We start from the raw sequence: 23,884 nt of genomic DNA, 5'->3' as shown, positions 1-23,884 counted from the left end.
TCGCTTTATCTCGTTAAGATATGAAAAATGGCAAGGGGAGGGGGTCTACGACGAATACTTCGCGATGTTACACGAATATTGGACAAAACAAGCTTATAATACCATTTCCACATTGTTTTGTAAAGTATAAATATTTTATTTTAAAAACGTCCGTAAATTGTAGGAAAAGGTCGTAAGTCCCTACAAAAATACAAAACTGTACAAGGAAAAGGTCGTAAGTCCAAAGACATCCAATTATCTCCCAAACGCGACGGAATTTTATCAAACAAAGTACAGGTATTGAAGCGGAATAAATAAACGAAAAATGCTGCCTTTAACACCATAATAAAATCTTTAATACAGAAAGCGCTGTAATGTTTTTTCTTCCTCCTGAAAAATTTATTGAAAGGGACTTACGACCTTTTCCGACGGAGCAGACGATATGTTTATGTTCTTTCTTATAGTAAACACATCCGATACAAGGAATCTGAAAGAATTTTGTCGATATGTGCGTCCATAATGAAGTTATAGCTCCTTAAATATGAAAAATATTTCCCAGAAGACATTTAAAATAAGATTTTCTGAAAAATTTGTTGATAATACTAAAAGTTTTGGATGGGGATTTGATGAGTGGGCTATAAATATAACGTTTTAGCACATGGGCAATGTACCGTTATCAAGAAATCAAAATTTAAATTTGATAAAAAAATTCAAAATTCTTAATATTTAGTAGAGCAGATCTTTTGATTGCCACCTATTGCCACCTTGGCTACTGTTTTCCGTTAATTGGACATCTCTTCCAAATCAAAATGTGTAAAAACATTCTGCCCATCCCTGCAACCTTCTGAGATATATCGGTTCAGATTTTATATACCCCCCATATATATCTGTTCCCGATTTTGCTACAACTCGTTAAATTTTTATCGAATAGCCTTCAAATTTAGTATGTGTTATTTTCTTAGGTCCCTGAGTAGCTACACCGATTTTTGCAACAATCAGTTCAGATTAGATATAGCCCCCATATATATATTTTCCCGATTTTGCTACAACTCGTTAAATTTTGATCGAATACCCTTCAAATTTAGTATGTGTTATTTTCTTAGGTCTCTGAGTAGCTACACCGATTTTTGCAACAATCGGTTCAGATTTAGATATAGTCCCTATATATATCTTTCCCCGATTTTTCTATAATTCGTAAATTTTTGATGAATACCCTTCAAATTTAACATGGGATTCCTCAAGCCCCTGTTTAGTTTTACCGTTGACCTGGGTATATGAATGTTTGCACAAGTACTTATGAGGGCACAGGCCTAAGAAAACATCCCATGTTAAATTTGAAGGTTATTTTTAAAAAATTGAGCGATTTATAGCAAAATCGGCGAAAGATATATATAGGAGCTATATCCAAATCTGTACCGATTTTTGCGAAATCAAATCAAAATCGTTAAAACTGAACAGGAGCCTGGGGAAACGTCCCATTTTAAATTTGAACACTATTCATCAAAAATTGAGCGATTTATAGCAAAATCAGGGAAAAATATATATAAGTGCTATATCCAAACCTGAACCGATTTTTACGAAAATCGGTGAAACTACCCAGGAGCCTAAAAAATATCACATATTAAATTTGCAGGCTATTCGATTAAAATTGACCGAGTTATAGCAAAATCGGGGAAAGATATATATGGGGGTTATATATATATGGGCATCTGGACGATTGATTAACTTCCATTCTAAACACCATAGACGTATCAAAATTAACACTGCCACAAACTTTATTAATCGAGTTTTAAATATAAGTGATGAACAATTTCACGACGCCAATGAAATAAAAATACGGCAAATATTGTCCAAAAATGAGTTCCCAAAGGAGACGATTAATGACTTAATAAAACACGCAAAAATGAGGAAAGGGAAAATGTAAATGAAAAATCATATAAGTCCGTAACGTACATACCAGGATTTTCTGAGAGGCTCTGAACTCAAATATTTATAACAAAGACAATTACCAACTAGCTTTAAGGACAAACAACAATGTCAATAGTATGTTTACCAAATTAAAAAGTAAGACTAAGAAGGAAGATAGGTGCAATTTAGTATATACCTTACCTAACACATGATCTTACGTCAAACCGTACTGAATACGTTTACGCTAAAAACTGTGAAACTTTCCAAAAATGTCAAATGCCGCCTGACAACACGTAGTGTTGCCTAGGTCAAGAACTTTTCGAGCAGCCCTCGTATTACAAGAAAAGCCTTAAAGAAAAAAAAAAACACTAAGGTGGGTTTCACCACGATATATAAACAAATGATGATGCGATTCCTTTTTAGAATTACCGAAGTTGACCAATATCTTTACAATAGGCATTTTGCTGTTTAAATATTGTCAGCTCGATCAAAATTTGTTTTCTTTGAGTTGGTTTGATTATTGTAATTGTTTTAGAAATACAAATTTACCATTTCAACAAACGTCCACGTGCCACAACAAAAACATCAAACTATGTTGTTTTTCTAATACTTTTCATCATGGTAATACTTGTTGAGTACTTCACTTTACAAAGTCATCGTCAATAGAAATCAGCAAGATTTCTGCCTAAATATGAGTAAAAATAAATAATAGTCGGAAATATTTCATTCATTTCTATTTTTATTTCATTTCAATCGAATTCATTCACATGAACTTAATATAGGTTTTGCTTGATGTTTGTCCATTTCAAGTGTGAGAAAGAAAACACTTCACATACACAGAATTACTGAAATCAAAGTCAATTAGATGTGTATACATCGATGGAATCAGCTTGTATGTACGTACATAAGTATGTTTTGAATGAAATTAGTAACGGTGATATTATTAAATAAGTGGTCGATGCCAAATTACTTTCATTTTAACATAACAACTAATCGTTTTTCTCAAATAAAAAAATAACGTAAGAAAGTAACTAAGCTGCAATATTATATTTTGATGTTATAAATGTAGTAGTTCGCAAGTGTTCCTACAAGTTGTAATGGGCTATCTGCTGGAATATTATATGTGTCTGAGTACTTACAATATACATATTACTGAACAAATTTCCTCAGTAATGTGCAGCAACTTTTCAATTATACAATAGTCAATATTTGTGTAAAAAGACAACATTCAGCAAAAACGGACACACTTATTTTTATTTCAACAGTTAATGTTCAGTTGTCAAAATATTTATCGCATATTTACCGAATGTGACTCAACGGAGAACATGCAACAACGGTCCAAAAGTTCATTCTGTTTCAACTTTATCAGCTGAAGCGAATTATTCGGGTATGTTCTGAGACACACTTCACCCCTCACTTCACGTGTCAAGCATTTTGTTTACCCCATTTACGCTTATTTTTCGAGTATTTTATGGACGGACTAGATAGTACTCTTCTTTTTAAATATCCTAATGAATATTAACCCCAAGAAATTAGCAAAAATAGGGGTAAATGGGTTGAACAAAATGCTTGAGATGTGAAGTGAGAGGTGAAGTGTGTCCCAGAACATACCCGATTTACTTCATTTTGTATACTCCAAGTAGAATATAATCATCAACAAATCAAAAGCCAACCCTACCATGTAGATGCGAAATTCTACATACATTTTAGTGCTACATATCCAAGCAACTTATTTTTCCCAAAAATCTTAAATTTGAACATCATTCGGTAATCGCAACCATTGGACCACGCTCTGTAGTTATAGTTCCCAGTGAGTCAACATCAGAAACAGCAACAAGTTTTATTTCTGGTGATCCAAGAAAAACAGTACAATTTATGAATAGTAAGAACATATCGGTCGCGGAAGTAGAGGAAACTAAGCTTAACAACTACCCAGCAAAAAATCATTACGAAATAATGGATTTTTATAGTACTTTTTGGTAGTCGTAACTACATACAAAGCCCATTATTTTAACAAGGGTACGTCGCACTGAATAACTATTTCTTCGATAACCACTATAATAACTAGTTATTCTATGACACGTTATTACAACCTTTCGGTAGTTAAATTTGGGTCGGTATCCAACAAATAACCTGTTTTTTTATTCTTACTAGTTTGCTTTAAGAATAGGTGTCAGATAAATTAAAAGTAACTTTGTATTCCTTTTAAAATTTAAAGTGCGTCCGAGAGTATGCTGCACCACAAATATGATAAATTTGGGAGCACATTCAAATCAACCAACCTGATTCGAGTAAGTTTTGATATATCAACCTTTTTGTAGAAAATTAACTTACGTTGAAACTGAGGTATGGGGTATTGTAACTCGCGAATAGTTGTACTATACCATAACATTTGAACTCATTTCGGTAAAATAAACTGTTTTAGCTCGATACACCGAGGGATTTTTTAAAATAATAATTTGAGCGGAAGCTGTGGTCGTGTTAATGTAAAAAAATAGGAAAAAAGAGTTGAAGTAAACGAGTTTTTTGGTATTAATTTCCAATTAGTGGCTTTACAACACAATGTACAGATTCAGAGATGAGGTTCCCAATGTATGATTTTTTAGTATATCCACTGTATGTACCTTAAACGGATGCTGACATTTTGAAGTCTGAAAAATGGAATTTTTTGAATTTTTGTTCCAATCGGGACGCGCAGCTGGATTTATCTAAAAGCATATTATTCGATTGAAGTACTCGTGATTTCACATTTTTTAATGTATAACATGAGCGTGTAGCCTTCATATGATCACAGCAATCTGTGCTCAAAGCCGAAATTTTTCTAAAAATCCTGTTTTTTTGGTTCAAAATTTGCAAACGTCATTCGATTTCCGCGGAAACCCGCGTAAATTTAGTTTTTTTACGTTGTGAATCTAATAAGCCAGGTCGCGTCTAAATCCATCTACTAGATCGGCGGATATGATACCCCTAAAATTTCAAAAATCTGCAAAAAATCTTTCTGAAAATATGGCGCATTTAAACGCGCTTTGGATTTGTTATTTCTACTCAAATAAAGAGAGCGATATGCCTGCTTAAAATGTGCAAAAACAAATATTTAAAAACTATAGCGAATCCCGATATACAATTGACCTTTTCTAAAAATTATGTGCGATGCTACATCAACGGTTCTGCATGGATCGCAATGAAAGGACATCAAATGATGTATTTTTTAAAGGTGATCATCTAAATCGGATGCGCATAAAATGTAAATGAACTTCGTTGTAATTATGACCATTTCACTGTTTTTTGCACCCTAATATTCAACAGATGCTACATCGTGGTCGCTAAATAGAATTTCACAAACTGTACATCAAATAAAAGGGATTGATTCGCTGCGTTGGAAAATCGGATGCGCATCATGTACATTTCACTGTTACGCGGTTTATATGCGTTTCAAGAGTTGTAATATTCAGTATAACATTATTTTAATTTTATGCCACGATTGGAGTTTCTTGTGATTTAATATAACGATCTCAAAATATTCGTCAATAGGAAAACTATAAGCGAAAAATTTGTTGCAACGGAATATCTTCATTATTGCGTGAAATTTTGACGAAAATGACGAAGAACTCAAACATTTTTTCTTTAACATTTCCTATAAAACCATAAAAAAATAATATTGGAATAATACGATTTTTATATTTTTTCGTCATATTTTCTTCGTATTTTTGCTAATAACATGAATATTATAGTTCCGACCTTCACGATTTAGATTTCATTTTATTTCTTACAATGTCGGGATAAGTGCGATAAGCGCTATTGTTTCAAACCAATGTTTGTAAATACGTAAACTTATTTAACAAATTTGATTTTCCGCGAATCCACTAAGACTTTTCAATTTTTGTTTGCACCATCGCGAAGGGTACAAATTCAGTTAACAGTAATAGGATATAACAGCTTACTACATTAAGCCGCAATTTTTTTAGGATTTTCATAATTAAAACGGTCATATCTTTTGCGCGCAACGATCAAAGTTGGTAAGGAAAACAGATTTGGAATGACTTTTTTATACCCTACACCACTATGTGGGGAGGTATTATAAGTTGGTTTTGTCCAAAAAGTTTGTAACGCATCGAAATAATGGTCGTAGACCCATACTTATATATACCAAAATGAATGTCTCGACGAGCTGATTCGATCTGGCTATGTGTGTCCGTCCGTCAGTCCGTCCGTCTGTCCATCTAAAACTACAGGTCGCAATTTTGATCGGATCGTCACGAAATTTCGGATGTTGATGGGGGTCCCGGAGTGGAAGAAGCCTATTGATTTTGGTGATGGTCGGATAATATTTAGGGGTCGGAATGGGCAAAAAACTTATGTGGATAAAAAGACAACGTTTTCTTCCAAAGCGAATATCTCAGCTTCTGTATGGGTTATACCAAAAGTACAACTTGACAATGAAAGTAGAAAATATCACCTTTCTAATGATGTAAAGTAGGTTCTCGTAGGTTATCAAACAACGAAGATATCACAATAGTCGCAAATTAAACTCAACTTTTCATTTTTGCGATTTTAATTATAATGACGAATATCACAACTTTGGTTGAGGACTTTCCAAAAGCAAATACTGACTATGAAATTAGAAGATCCCATCTTTACAATGATGCAAACTAGGTCGGCGTAGGTGACCAACAAACGGAGATATCGCAATAGTCGGTAATACATCCCATTTTTCCATTTTTTTTGGAAATTACGCTACAGGTCGCAATTTGGATCGGATTGTCACGAAATTTCGAAGGTTAATGGAGGTCTCACAGAGGAAGAAGCCTATTGATTTTGATGATGGTCGGATAATATTTAGGGGTCGGAATTTTGATCGGATTATCACGAAGCTTTCTCATAGAGATATAAGCATCAATATGCTTGTTGGTGATGTCGATAGTAGTCAAATATAAAATTAAATATTTTTTATTTTGATTCAGTTCGCCTTAAGTCATTTGATATAAAAGCCAGATAGTTGAAAACTTTCGTATCTCCCTAAAAGAAATGTTTTCGAGTGAAAAGATTGTGCACAGAGGTAGTGTTGTAGGGTATCACATAGTCGGCCTCGTACCGACTATAGCCTTTTCTCACTTGTTTTTTCTTAATCTATGTACCAAAAATCATTGATGTAGTATCATTTTTTTTTTTTTTTATTTTTATACCCTATACCGCAATGTGGAAAAGGGTATTATAAGTTTGTTTTGGTAAAAATTCATGTAACACCGCGAAATATTCGTCGGAGACCCCCAATGTGGTATACCAATCTTCATATCTCGTCGAGATAAAGCTATTTTGAGCTGTGTGTGTCCGTCCGTCCGTCTGTCCATTATAAATTGTAAACACGCTCCAGGCCGCAATTATGGACCGATCGTCACGAAATTTTGTGTGGAGGTCGGGTTCAGATCAGAATAGATCCCTATTCTTATTGGTGATGATCGTGGAATATTTAGCGGCTGAAATGGACCAAAAACATAATATTTATCCAATTTTCTAGCGGCTCTGTAGGTCTCAATAATAGTCCGATCAACGCGAAATTTTAAATATGGTAAGATTATATCACAAAGGAGAAGCTTGCAATTTGAGATGGCGATCGGATACTATTTAGAGGGTTAAATGGACCAAAACTTTTGTGTGAAAATTGTGAAAATTTTTAATATACAGCTTATATCTTAATTCCTGGAAGTGACATTCCACACAAGTGAGATATACTTGAAAGTGGAACGATTGACCTTTCAATTGATGCCAAAAATAAAAAACAGACTGAGCCCGGCTGGGATTTGAACCCATGTCCTTGAAAACATATCAAAAAATGTTGTCACGGCGTGTTAGCGTTCAAAGCCAAAACTCATAACTTCAAAGGCAGCGCAAAAAAAGCGTTTGTCGTGAAGAAAATACATTTCTGTGGCCAAGTATCCGCGTAAATGTACAAAACACATTTGCATTTGAAAAACGATAAGTTCTAGGACAGAGAAGCCATTACATAGTCGATACGTCCGAAGATTTGCTTTACCACCAATGAAACCAGGTAACGTAATTTGGTGACTATGTGGGTTCGAGTCCTTGGCTTTCCTTTTTCACTTGCAAATAATTTCCGATCATCAAGCTTAACTCTAAACGAGAAAATTAATAAAAACGATGCCAATTATGTTGGTGTGCATGATCAGATAACAGAGTTACAGCCTAATATATTCAGTTATTTGTTTGTAGTGTAATAATAAACTCGCTAGAAGCCGCAATTATACATAAATAGTCACGATTTTGCACCGGGTAAGAGTGTAGGTGGAAAAAGATGCCTACAATTTTGAATGATGATCTGATATTCTTTAGCGGGTGAAATGGACCATTACTTTTGTATGAAAAATATAAATATTTTATTTTTGGTCGATATTTTAATTCCTTGAGGACATATATATTTCGCAAAGTAGCCTACATATGGGAAAAAACTACTGACCTTTCCTCTGATGTAAATTGCAATAAAGTGTTTGCTAGATAACGGGCCTACTGCCCAATATATAATGGGTTCTGTGTAGAGAACCACATTTTTATACCATGCTACATATTGTCTCTCCAAAAGTTTATGTAACACCACGAAATATTCGTCCATATCTCGACGAGATAAAGCGATTTAGCGACGTGTGTCCGTCCATTAAAAATTGTAAACAAGCTTAAGGCCGCAATTATGGACCGATTGTAACGAAATTTTTATGTAGGTTGGGTTCGGGCCAGAATAAAAACGATTAGTTTTTGGTGATGATCGTGAAATGGACCAAAAACAAAATTATAACCAATTTTGTAGCGCCTCTGTAGGTCAAAATAATAACCCGCAAAATTTTAAACAAAGTTTGAGTTTATGATGAAGAAGAAGCGTACAAATCAACGTGAAGATCAGATAATACTTAGCGGGTTAAATGGACTGAAACTTTTGTGTGAAATTGGTAAAAATTTCAATAACGTAGCGGTTAAACAACGGAAGTAGTAGTACTACATAAGTGGATTTCATTACATTTTAGTTTGTGTGAACTAAATTTTCCTTTCCTGCTACAAAAATATCTTTGTCATGCTAGATAACTTTTTGGTTTTGGTCATAAGTATTATACATTACATCTCTGATATTTGATAATTAAATTTTCACAATTATTGAAAAGAAGTTCCGTGGAGAGCGATTGTCCGGGGATAGTGGCATATGGTATCCCATGGTCGGCTCCGTCCGATAATAGACTTTTCTTACTTTTCTGAAATGAAAAATACGATTTTAGACATTTTTCTTGATATATGTACTGACTTTTTTGCTTGATATTGTCATATTTTTGTAAAATATAACATTTATTTTAAATGGAAGATGTAATAACAAATTTCTGGTAATGTGAACTTTATTCCTCACTTTTCTTAAAGGAAGGTATAACAAAAATTTACTTTAAAGGCAAGATGTAAGAAAGGGTCTAATATATAAAAGACAATGTGTGTATGTTACTATGTTTGTATGTTTGTATGTTCCGAATAGACTCAAAAACGGCTGAACAGATTTTCTTGAAAATTTCAGATAATATACAGGGAACACCGGTGGTGAAAATAGGCTATATATTTTCTTGAATGGTCGTCGCGGAAGTGAAATATCGCGGTCATTCCAAATTATTCAAAAATGAAAAGACTCGAAAACGGCTGAATAGATTTTTTGGAAAATTTCCGATAATGTACTGGGAACACCGGTGGTGAAAATAGGCTATATATTTTCTTAAATGGTCGTCGCGGAAGTGAAATATCGCGGTCATCCTAAATTATTCAAATATGTACTATTTCAGATAGTATAGCAAATTTTAGTAAGCGTGACTATAAAACCGCTATAACACTGGCTTCTATGTGTGGGATAACGCGGTCAACGCCATATTTTGGAATACAGTAAAATCCCGATAACTTGAGATGTCACGATAAAGCAATTCCGAAAAATCGATTGGGAAATCTTATAAAATTTTGTATGTGAAGTTTTTAGGTCTGAGAATAGGTCGTAATCTATTTATTTAACCCGCTAAGTGTAGTGACCGGTGGTCCTCCCCACAATTTTTTAAGAAAACCGCGAAATTCAAGATACTTTTTAATATATTGTTTACAAATTGTTTGCAATGCTATGGTAATTACTGTCTTGACCGTGAATGGTCGTCGCGGAAGTGAAATATCGCGGTCATCCAAAAATTTTCAAAAATGTATTATTTCAATTAATTAGAACGTTCGAAAGCTGTTTTTATACGACTGAGAGTAGTGACCGGTGGTCCTCCCCTACAATGTTTTTAATAAAATCTGGAATCGCGGTCATCACAAAGTTTTCAAAAATGTATTATTTCAATTAATATACATAATTTTAGTAAGCGTGACACAAAAATGATATAAACACTAGCTTGAACAAGTGGTAGTGGCCGGAGGTAGTGACCGGAGGTTCTCCTTCAAAATTTAAACAAAAAATCTGAAGTCCATGATATTTTTGAACGTATTGTTTACAGATTGTTTGCAATACTATTGTAATACTATCTTGACCCTGAATGGTCTTCGCGGAAGTAAAATATCATGGTCATCACAAAATGTTCAAACATTTATTATTTCAGATAATATACATAATTTTGTAAGTGTGCATAAAAAACGCTACAAACCCTGAACACTTAACAATAAGTGGGATAGCTCGATCAACTCCACATTTTGGAATACAGTGAAATCCCGATAACTTGAGATGTCACTAGACCGAAATTCCAGAAAAATGATTGGACATCAGACAAAGTTATTAATATACAATACAATATCATCATTAGAATCAGAATACCGCGATAGTGTCCGATTTTTGAAAATATTACAATTACGGATAAAATCTCAAAATGTGGGAAGTGAAACTTCATGAGCATTGATTTCAGTTTATAGTTTATAGTAGTAATTTTTTATGAATTATATAAATGGTGCCATACATATACCGAAGGAACATACATTTCGCTGAGGGGTATTTTACCATGCAATAGTGCTAAAATAGAGCGCGTAGAAAAAAGGCGTTACGTTCGATCGGGCTGAATGAGGTTAAATCCACCAAAAATAGAGAAAATTAGTCGCCACCGTTTACGACTGTTTACGACCCCCAACAGTGGCTATATCTCCGAACTATCGAAAATCGGGAGGTACTTTTTTTTGGGAGATATATCAAAACGTGAACCTATAGCTGTTGCATACCGAGCGCAAAGAAAAAGGCGTGTCTTTCGGTCGATCCGAATATTTATGCTCTCATCTTTAAATTATATTAAAACCAGGTTACAGCCATTTTGGTGTGATAATGATGTTAAATCCTAAAAAAATAGTGAAAATCAGCCGGTACCGTTCTATGGGAGCTATGTATATCAAAACGTGGACCTATACTGACAATTCTCTGCAGTAATATTTATGACCCCAACCGAGACCAACAAACCAATATATAGCAATGTTAATTGACCTGCACCGACCATTATATGTGGGTCACAAAGCGCTTTAAACTGTCCATTTATGGTGAAGGGTATAATAAAAGAGATTTTATATCTTAAATTTGGGAGATACCGTTACATGGAATTTATGTCAAAACATTGACATCAATACTGGACAGATAACTAAAGTTTACCCAGAGAACCCAAACAACGGGCCAGCAACGCGGACCGGGTCAGCTAGTATATTTATATTTTAGACATTCAAGCACGAAGAAAAATGTTTAAAATTGTTTCCCTATGCAAAAGAATTCTATATTGCCACAAATTTTCAAATTTCAACAACGTGTGACCTATATATGGTAACATGGGACGCCTTCGCCACTGGGGCGGGTTCGCCAGCGCCGATTTTCTCGCAAAATATAAGTGCTAGAAAAAATCCGTTAACAGCTAAATTGTGAGTTTAATGAAGATCTATCATCTCCCAAAAGTTGGCAGTTGTGTCATAGGTATGATAGCGGACGCACGCGGTTTTGTGTTTTCAGGGTATTGGGAAAAATAATTATGGTGGGTATTTTTGTGATATCTTATTTACCTTTTGTGATATCAAAAACACATTTTATACCTTTAGAAGGCAACTACTGAAGAATATAAATCCCTATAATTCGCATGAAAAAAGCAATTGCAAATGTCAATATATTAATATTATGAAATATGTAAGGGGTGGGGCGCCTACGCCATGATAGGGGCGTGGTGGGTTAATGTTCGAAATATGTCATGTTTAACTTAAATTCTTTATACCATAGATATATCACACTGTAATATGAAGTTAAAATCAAATATTATCCTAAACGTATCTTGTTTTAGTTATATTATGATTTTTATACCTAAATTCAAGGCACCTACTTCAATTAACCGCTAATATCGGTTACATTTTGTGAATAATTATTCAATTATTTGATTATTCAATAGAAAATATTTCCTTTTTTGCATAATGTTGATATTTAAGGAATAAGTATGGTAAATTACAGTTTTAGTGTCCGTTTGAGAATGTTCAATATCGCTGGAAGCTGCCCCATGGGTGGGGAGGCTTCGCCACTTTTTACACATTTTGTAAATTCTCAAAAATAATATTTTAAAAACAAAATTATAACCATTTATATATAAAAACTTATAGTCAAGATATGCTAATATTTGTACCAAAAATAATATTTGAAAAAACTTTAACGGTGTCGGTATGAGAACATTTTGAACAAAAACGTGGCGAAGGCGCCCCATGTTACCATATAAAAATTTTATACATTTATATATTTATCACGGTATCCAAATCTTCAGAGTTACTTTTCGAAAAATTCCTTTGAGACAATTTGTAACTCAGTGGCATCCAAACAAATTTGTTTCCATAAAAAATATCTTCTTAAATGACACCAAGAAACAAAGAAACCTGAGAAAACGGAATATGATTATCTTTTCAAAATTCCTCAATTATTGAGAGTCTTAATAAAAAATCTGAAATTGTACCAACAAAATCGGGTATGTATTGACGAACAAAGGTGTAACGATGTAATTCCTCAAACCCCTGACATATTAATTCCAACCAGTGTGGTCATTCGATTCGATTATCAACCACTAAATGCTTGCCATCCGTTTATATTGGATAGTAGCCGACCCGGTCGCGTTGCTGGTCCTTGAAGCAGTTTTATGTTACCTTAAGTCAGCGATTGTATTTTTATTGCATCGCTAATTAATCGGGATCTGCAAGTGATTATAAATAAAAAATCTTCAGATTTGTTTGTGTCGATATGTAATTTTAACATACCGCCAAAAAGCTGATGACTTGATGAGGCATGCATTTATTTCATCTGCTGGAATAGTATAACTGGAAGTGTTTGTCTGAAATCTAAAAGTGAATTGCTTCTTAAGTCATTATGTGTCATTGTAAATTCGTTCCAGGTGATAACTTATATTTAATATTGCATATGTGCCCTTCATTTACATGAATGTTCAGTGGCTTAAGGGCCAACTGTGTCTAATTTAAATACTTGCTTTCCAATAAGACCAAAGTTTTGCTATGCATAACAACTGGTATTTCCATTGATTTGTAACATATTTAAGAAAGTATGAGTGGTAGCGCATTTAAAAAATAGGACGCAGGGTATAACCCGCACCTCCGAAATTTAGCAACATTTATAGCATTTTCCCACCAAGGACCATCCCTGTACATCATCTGAAAATTACATGGAAATCGGTTTAGAAGTTTTGAAGATATAACACATTTAAAAAAGTGGGCGTGGCCGGGTCTTAAAGCCACAAAAAAGTCCTTCGGGTCGGAGACACAACCTCCTTTGTCTATCGAATTAATTTTCAAACCATGCTCCGCCGAAATTTCACAAATATATAGTTTATTTTCACCCAGAATCAGGGGACATATACGCAGCCTATTTTCACCAGGATTATCCCGATACATTCCCTGAAATTTGTAGGAAAATCGGCTCAGAAGTTTCAGAGATAGAAATTGGGCGTGGTCGGGTCTTACGGTCCTAAAATGAGTACCTAGGGTCGGAGAATCGAAGGGTGGAAGTTCGGAGCAGGGTGGTTCGTTGCAGAGTGGTTCGATATGTAGAAGGTCGGAGCGGGGTGGATGGGAGGGTGTGGTTCGGAGGGTGGAAGTTCGAAACATGGTGAATCGGAGGGTGGAAGTCCGCAGCAGGGTGAAAGGTCGAAGCAGGATGGATCGGAAGGTGGAAGTTCGGGGCGGGGTGGTTCGGAGGGTGGAAGTTCGGAGCGGGGTGGTTCAGAGGGTGGTTTTTCGGAAGAATTACTTTAGATCGCATGATAAAATCAAGCAGAGAGCAAAAAAAAATAAATTATGAAGCGTGTTGAATTTGAAAACAAATTCCACCTTAATTGTTCTAAAAATAAAACATACATATCAGCAAAAATTTCTAAAATCGTCTTTTCCATTTCAAAAAAATCAAAAAAAAAATTTGATACTACATCTATGATTTTTGGTACATAGATTAAGAAAAAAATGGTCATTCCAAATCTGTTTTCGTTACCAACTTTGATCGTTGCGCGCAAAAGATATGACCGTTTTAGTTATGCTAATTAGATAAAATTCTAAAAAAATCGCGGCTTAATATCGTAGCTGTTATATCCTATTATCGTTAACTGAATTCGCACCCTTTGCGATGATGCAAAAAAATCGAAAAGTTTCAATGGATTCGCGAAAAATTAAATTTGTATTTATATCGTATTTACAAACATATTTTTGAAATAATAGCGCTTATACTTACAAAAAAATATATATAAAAAATTATAGCAGCATCCAGACATTGTGAGGAATAAAATGAAAAATAAGTCGTGAAGTTTGGAGATATAGTATTCATGTTATTTGCAAAAATACAAAGAAAATATGACGACAAAAATAAAAATCATGTTATTCTAATTTTATTTTTTTATGGGTTTATAGGAAAGGTTGAAGAAAAAATATTTGAGTTCTTCGTCATTTTCGTCCAAATTCCACACAATAATGAAAATATTCCGTTGCAACAAATTTTTCGCTTATAGTTTTCTTATTGGCGAATATTTTTAGAACATTTTATTAAATCACAAGAAATTCCAATTGTGGCATAACATTAAAATAATGTTATATTGAATATTACAACATTTGAAACGCATATAAACCGCGTAATAGTGGAAATCACAAGATGCGCATCCGATTTTCCAAAACAGCGAATCAATCCCTCTTATTTGATATACACTTTGTAAAATTCCATTTGGCGACCACGATGTAGCATTAGTTGCATGTTAGGGTGCAAAAAACAGTAAAATGCCCATAATTTCCACGAAGTACATTTGCATTTTATGCGCATCCGATTTCAATGATCACCATTAAAAAATACGTCATCCTATGTCATTTCAATGCGATCCATCAAGAACCGTGGATGTAGCATCGCACTCAGTTTTTAGAAAAAATCTATTATATCTCCGGATTCGCGAACGTTTTTCAATATCTGTTTTCGCATATTTTAAATATGCGTTTCGCTCTATTTATCTAAGTAGTAATAACACATCTAAAATCCGTCTAAAAACGCGATATTTTCAAAAACATTTTTTGCAGATTTTCGAAATTTGAGGTGTATCATATCCGCCGATCTAGACGCGCAAAGGCTTGTTAGATTCAGAACGTAAAAAAACTAAATTCACGCGGGTTTCCACTGAAATCGAATGCCATTTGTAAATTTTGAATCCAAAAAACTGGTTTTTAGAAAAATTTACGCACAAAAATTTCGATTTTAAGCTGAGATTGTTGTGAACCTTTGAAGGCTACACGCCCGAGTTATACATCAAAAAATGCGTAATCGCGAGTACTACAATCTCATAATTAGTTTTTAAACGATTACAGTTGCGCGTCCCGATTAGAGCAAAAATTCAAAAAACCCAATTTTTCCGTCTTCAAAATGTCAGCATCCGTTTGAGATTGATGCATTGGTTATATTAAAAAATCATACATTAGAAACTTCATCTTTGAAGTGTATTCTTTAACTTCTTCTTTGAACATCATACTCTACATTGTATTGTAAAGCCACTAATTGAAAATTGACTTAAAAAACTCGTTTCCTTCAACAATTTTTTCCTCTTTTTTATACCCTCCACCATAGGATGGGGGTATATTAAGTTTGTCACTACGTTTGTAACTACTCGAAATAATCATTGTAGACCCCACAAAGTATATATATTCTTCATCAGCGTGCAATTCTACATCGATATAGCCATGTCCGTCCGCCTGTCCGTCTGTCCGTCTGTGGAAATCACTCTAGCGTCCGAACGGATTGACGTATGTTGATAAAATTTTGGGAAAATATGTTATATTTACGTAGGACTTTTGGTATTGAAAGCGGGCTATGTAGGTCCACGCTTTCGTATAGCCCCCATACAAAATGACGCGTGACGCGTCGTCGTTTTAAGGAATTTTTAAGATATTTGGCCCATTTTACCACCGAATTGGTTGTAATTTGGTATTTTCTGTCTTCAGAGGCCAAAAAACATTCCTACCAAAGTTGGGTTATATAGGTCCACGTTTTGGTATAGTCCCCACATAAGACCCCTCATAAAGTACGCGTCATTTTAATATATTTTGAATGTATTAGACCCATTTGACCAAAGAATCGGTTGTAACTTTGTATTTTGTGTTTCCAGAGGCTAAGAAACATTTCTACCATAAAATGTTTATGTAGGTCCACGTGTTGATATAGCCCCCATAATACAATATCTCCCGATTTTCGATATTTTGAAAGTTTTAGCCTCATTATCACACCGATATGGTATTTAGTCTTCTTTAGGTGTATAAAACTTTCCCCCAGAAATTTGAAGGTATAGGTCCACGCCATCATAGAGCCCCCATAGAACGGCACCTTCCGAATTTCGGTATTTTGAAGGTTGTGGCCACATTAATCCACCGAAATGGCTGAAATTTGTGGTGGAGGGTATAAAAAGTTCGGCCCGACCGAACTTAACGCTTTTCTTACTTGTTTACATTAATATGACCACAGCTTCCGCTCAAATTATATTTTTAAGAAACCCATCGGTGAATCGTGCTAAAACAGTTTATTTTACCTAAATGCGTTCAAAAGTATATGGTATATTACAACAATTCGTGAGTTACTATACCCCATACCTCAGTAAATTTTCTACAAAAAGGCCGATATGTGTGTGTTTTTTACCTTATTTTTCAACTTCTAAAAACGATGCCAATTATGTTGGTGTGCATGATCAGATAACAGAGTTACAGCCTAATATATTCAGTTATTTGTTTGTAGTGTAATAATAAACTCGCTAGAAGCCGCAATTATACATAAATAGTCACGATTTTGCACCGGGTAAGAGTGTAGGTGGAAAAAGATGCCTACAATTTTGAATGATGATCTGATATTCTTTAGCGGGTGAAATGGACCATTACTTTTGTATGAAAAATATAAATATTTTATTTTTGGTCGATATTTTAATTCCTTGAGGACATATATATTTCGCAAAGTAGCCTACATATGGGAAAAAACTACTGACCTTTCCTCTGATGTAAATTGCAATAAAGTGTTTGCTAGATAACGGGCCTACTGCCCAATATATAATGGGTTCTGTGTAGAGAACCACATTTTTATACCATGCTACATATTGTCTCTCCAAAAGTTTATGTAACACCACGAAATATTCGTCCATATCTCGACGAGATAAAGCGATTTAGCGACGTGTGTCCGTCCATTAAAAATTGTAAACAAGCTTAAGGCCGCAATTATGGACCGATTGTAACGAAATTTTTATGTAGGTTGGGTTCGGGCCAGAATAAAAACGATTAGTTTTTGGTGATGATCGTGAAATGGACCAAAAACAAAATTATAACCAATTTTGTAGCGCCTCTGTAGGTCAAAATAATAACCCGCAAAATTTTAAACAAAGTTTGAGTTTATGATGAAGAAGAAGCGTACAAATCAACGTGAAGATCAGATAATACTTAGCGGGTTAAATGGACTGAAACTTTTGTGTGAAATTGGTAAAAATTTCAATAACGTAGCGGTTAAACAACGGAAGTAGTAGTACTACATAAGTGGATTTCATTACATTTTAGTTTGTGTGAACTAAATTTTCCTTTCCTGCTACAAAAATATCTTTGTCATGCTAGATAACTTTTTGGTTTTGGTCATAAGTATTATACATTACATCTCTGATATTTGATAATTAAATTTTCACAATTATTGAAAAGAAGTTCCGTGGAGAGCGATTGTCCGGGGATAGTGGCATATGGTATCCCATGGTCGGCTCCGTCCGATAATAGACTTTTCTTACTTTTCTGAAATGAAAAATACGATTTTAGACATTTTTCTTGATATATGTACTGACTTTTTTGCTTGATATTGTCATATTTTTGTAAAATATAACATTTATTTTAAATGGAAGATGTAATAACAAATTTCTGGTAATGTGAACTTTATTCCTCACTTTTCTTAAAGGAAGGTATAACAAAAATTTACTTTAAAGGCAAGATGTAAGAAAGGGTCACTAGAAGTTGAAAAATAAGGTAAAAAACACACACATATCGGCCTTTTTGTAGAAAATTTACTGAGGTATGGGGTATAGTAACTCACGAATTGTTGTAATATACCATATACTTTTGAACGCATTTAGGTAAAATAAACTGTTTTAGCACGATTCACCGATGGGTTTCTTAAAAATATAATTTGAGCGGAAGCTGTGGTCATATTAATGTAAACAAGTAAGAAAAGCGTTAAGTTCGGTCGGGCCGAACTTTTTATACCCTCCACCACAAATTTCAGCCATTTCGGTGGATTAATGTGGCCACAACCTTCAAAATACCGAAATTCGGAAGGTGCCGTTCTATGGGGGCTCTATGATGGCGTGGACCTATACCTTCAAATTTCTGGGGGAAAGTTTTATACACCTAAAGAAGACTAAATACCATATCGGTGTGATAATGAGGCTAAAACTTTCAAAATATCGAAAATCGGGAGATATTGTATTATGGGGGCTATATCAACACGTGGACCTACATAAACATTTTATGGTAGAAATGTTTCTTAGCCTCTGGAAACACAAAATACAAAGTTACAACCGATTCTTTGGTCAAATGGGTCTAATACATTCAAAATATATTAAAATGACGCGTACTTTATGAGGGGTCTTATGTGGGGACTATACCAAAACGTGGACCTATATAACCCAACTTTGGTAGGAATGTTTTTTGGCCTCTGAAGACAGAAAATACCAAATTACAACCAATTCGGTGGTAAAATGGGCCAAATATCTTAAAAATTCCTTAAAACGACGACGCGTCACGCGTCATTTTGTATGGGGGCTATACGAAAGCGTGGACCTACATAGCCCGCTTTCAATACCAAAAGTCCTACGTAAATATAACATATTTTCCCAAAATTTTATCAACATACGTCAATCCGTTCGGACGCTAGAGTGATTTCCACAGACGGACAGACGGACAGGCGGACGGACATGGCTATATCGATGTAGAATTGCACGCTGATGAAGAATATATATACTTTGTGGGGTCTACAATGATTATTTCGAGTAGTTACAAACGTAGTGACAAACTTAATATACCCCCATCCTATGGTGGAGGGTATAAAAAAGAGGAAAAAATTGTTGAAGGAAACGAGTTTTTTAAGTCAATTTTCAATTAGTGGCTTTACAATACAATGTAGAGTATGATGTTCAAAGAAGAAGTTAAAGAATACACTTCAAAGATGAAGTTTCTAATGTATGATTTTTTAATATAACCAATGCATCAATCTCAAACGGATGCTGACATTTTGAAGACGGAAAAATTGGGTTTTTTGAATTTTTGCTCTAATCGGGACGCGCAACTGTAATCGTTTAAAAACTAATTATGAGATTGTAGTACTCGCGATTACGCATTTTTTGATGTATAACTCGGGCGTGTAGCCTTCAAAGGTTCACAACAATCTCAGCTTAAAATCGAAATTTTTGTGCGTAAATTTTTCTAAAAACCAGTTTTTTGGATTCAAAATTTACAAATGGCATTCGATTTCAGTGGAAACCCGCGTGAATTTAGTTTTTTTACGTTCTGAATCTAACAAGCCTTTGCGCGTCTAGATCGGCGGATATGATACACCTCAAATTTCGAAAATCTGCAAAAAATGTTTTTGAAAATATCGCGTTTTTAGACGGATTTTAGATGTGTTATTACTACTTAGATAAATAGAGCGAAACGCATATTTAAAATATGCGAAAACAGATATTGAAAAACGTTCGCGAATCCGGAGATATAATAGATTTTTTCTAAAAACTGAGTGCGATGCTACATCCACGGTTCTTGATGGATCGCATTGAAATGACATAGGATGACGTATTTTTTAATGGTGATCATTGAAATCGGATGCGCATAAAATGCAAATGTACTTCGTGGAAATTATGGGCATTTTACTGTTTTTTGCACCCTAACATGCAACTAATGCTACATCGTGGTCGCCAAATGGAATTTTACAAAGTGTATATCAAATAAGAGGGATTGATTCGCTGTTTTGGAAAATCGGATGCGCATCTTGTGATTTCCACTATTACGCGGTTTATATGCGTTTCAAATGTTGTAATATTCAATATAACATTATTTTAATGTTATGCCACAATTGGAATTTCTTGTGATTTAATAAAATGTTCTAAAAATATTCGCCAATAAGAAAACTATAAGCGAAAAATTTGTTGCAACGGAATATTTTCATTATTGTGTGGAATTTGGACGAAAATGACGAAGAACTCAAATATTTTTTCTTCAACCTTTCCTATAAACCCATAAAAAAATAAAATTAGAATAACATGATTTTTATTTTTGTCGTCATATTTTCTTTGTATTTTTGCAAATAACATGAATACTATATCTCCAAACTTCACGACTTATTTTTCATTTTATTCCTCACAATGTCTGGATGCTGCTATAATTTTTTATATATATTTTTTTGTAAGTATAAGCGCTATTATTTCAAAAATATGTTTGTAAATACGATATAAATACAAATTTAATTTTTCGCGAATCCATTGAAACTTTTCGATTTTTTTGCATCATCGCAAAGGGTGCGAATTCAGTTAACGATAATAGGATATAACAGCTACGATATTAAGCCGCGATTTTTTTAGAATTTTATCTAATTAGCATAACTAAAACGGTCATATCTTTTGCGCGCAACGATCAAAGTTGGTAACGAAAACAGATTTGGAATGACCATTTTTTTCTTAATCTATGTACCAAAAATCATAGATGTAGTATCAAATTTTTTTTTTGATTTTTTTGAAATGGAAAAGACGATTTTAGAAATTTTTGCTGATATGTATGTTTTATTTTTAGAACAATTAAGGTGGAATTTGTTTTCAAATTCAACACGCTTCATAATTTATTTTTTTTTGCTCTCTGCTTGATTTTATCATGCGATCTAAAGTAATTCTTCCGAAAAACCACCCTCTGAACCACCCCGCTCCGAACTTCCACCCTCCGAACCACCCCGCCCCGAACTTCCACCTTCCGATCCATCCTGCTTCGACCTTTCACCCTGCTGCGGACTTCCACCCTCCGATTCACCATGTTTCGAACTTCCACCCTCCGAACCACACCCTCCCATCCACCCCGCTCCGACCTTCTACATATCGAACCACTCTGCAACGAACCACCCTGCTCCGAACTTCCACCCTTCGATTCTCCGACCCTAGGTACTCATTTTAGGACCGTAAGACCCGACCACGCCCAATTTCTATCTCTGAAACTTCTGAGCCGATTTTCCTACAAATTTCAGGGAATGTATCGGGATAATCCTGGTGAAAATAGGCTGCGTATATGTCCCCTGATTCTGGGTGAAAATAAACTATATATTTGTGAAATTTCGGCGGAGCATGGTTTGAAAATTAATTCGATAGACAAAGGAGGTTGTGTCTCCGACCCGAAGGACTTTTTTGTGGCTTTAAGACCCGGCCACGCCCACTTTTTTAAATGTGTTATATCTTCAAAACTTCTAAACCGATTTCCATGTAATTTTCAGATGATGTACAGGGATGGTCCTTGGTGGGAAAATGCTATAAATGTTGCTAAATTTCGGAGGTGCGGGTTATACCCTGCGTCCTATTTTTTAAATGCGCTACCACTCATACTTTCTTAAATATGTTACAAATCAATGGAAATACCAGTTGTTATGCATAGCAAAACTTTGGTCTTATTGGAAAGCAAGTATTTAAATTAGACACAGTTGGCCCTTAAGCCACTGAACATTCATGTAAATGAAGGGCACATATGCAATATTAAATATAAGTTATCACCTGGAACGAATTTACAATGACACATAATGACTTAAGAAGCAATTCACTTTTAGATTTCAGACAAACACTTCCAGTTATACTATTCCAGCAGATGAAATAAATGCATGCCTCATCAAGTCATCAGCTTTTTGGCGGTATGTTAAAATTACATATCGACACAAACAAATCTGAAGATTTTTTATTTATAATCACTTGCAGATCCCGATTAATTAGCGATGCAATAAAAATACAATCGCTGACTTAAGGTAACATAAAACTGCTTCAAGGACCAGCAACGCGACCGGGTCGGCTACTATCCAATATAAACGGATGGCAAGCATTTAGTGGTTGATAATCGAATCGAATGACCACACTGGTTGGAATTAATATGTCAGGGGTTTGAGGAATTACATCGTTACACCTTTGTTCGTCAATACATACCCGATTTTGTTGGTACAATTTCAGATTTTTTATTAAGACTCTCAATAATTGAGGAATTTTGAAAAGATAATCATATTCCGTTTTCTCAGGTTTCTTTGTTTCTTGGTGTCATTTAAGAAGATATTTTTTATGGAAACAAATTTGTTTGGATGCCACTGAGTTACAAATTGTCTCAAAGGAATTTTTCGAAAAGTAACTCTGAAGATTTGGATACCGTGATAAATATATAAATGTATAAAATTTTTATATGGTAACATGGGGCGCCTTCGCCACGTTTTTGTTCAAAATGTTCTCATACCGACACCGTTAAAGTTTTTTCAAATATTATTTTTGGTACAAATATTAGCATATCTTGACTATAAGTTTTTATATATAAATGGTTATAATTTTGTTTTTAAAATATTATTTTTGAGAATTTACAAAATGTGTAAAAAGTGGCGAAGCCTCCCCACCCATGGGGCAGCTTCCAGCGATATTGAACATTCTCAAACGGACACTAAAACTGTAATTTACCATACTTATTCCTTAAATATCAACATTATGCAAAAAAGGAAATATTTTCTATTGAATAATCAAATAATTGAATAATTATTCACAAAATGTAACCGATATTAGCGGTTAATTGAAGTAGGTGCCTTGAATTTAGGTATAAAAATCATAATATAACTAAAACAAGATACGTTTAGGATAATATTTGATTTTAACTTCATATTACAGTGTGATATATCTATGGTATAAAGAATTTAAGTTAAACATGACATATTTCGAACATTAACCCACCACGCCCCTATCATGGCGTAGGCGCCCCACCCCTTACATATTTCATAATATTAATATATTGACATTTGCAATTGCTTTTTTCATGCGAATTATAGGGATTTATATTCTTCAGTAGTTGCCTTCTAAAGGTATAAAATGTGTTTTTGATATCACAAAAGGTAAATAAGATATCACAAAAATACCCACCATAATTATTTTTCCCAATACCCTGAAAACACAAAACCGCGTGCGTCCGCTATCATACCTATGACACAACTGCCAACTTTTGGGAGATGATAGATCTTCATTAAACTCACAATTTAGCTGTTAACGGATTTTTTCTAGCACTTATATTTTGCGAGAAAATCGGCGCTGGCGAACCCGCCCCAGTGGCGAAGGCGTCCCATGTTACCATATATAGGTCACACGTTGTTGAAATTTGAAAATTTGTGGCAATATAGAATTCTTTTGCATAGGGAAACAATTTTAAACATTTTTCTTCGTGCTTGAATGTCTAAAATATAAAT

The sequence above is a fragment of the Musca autumnalis genome, unplaced genomic scaffold (genome assembly GCF_047663935.1).
Source record: "Musca autumnalis isolate F117 unplaced genomic scaffold, ASM4766393v1 scaffold_5, whole genome shotgun sequence".
In the NCBI taxonomy this organism is placed as follows: Eukaryota; Metazoa; Arthropoda; class Insecta; order Diptera; family Muscidae; genus Musca; species Musca autumnalis.
This window is presented reverse-complemented; position numbering follows the sequence as displayed.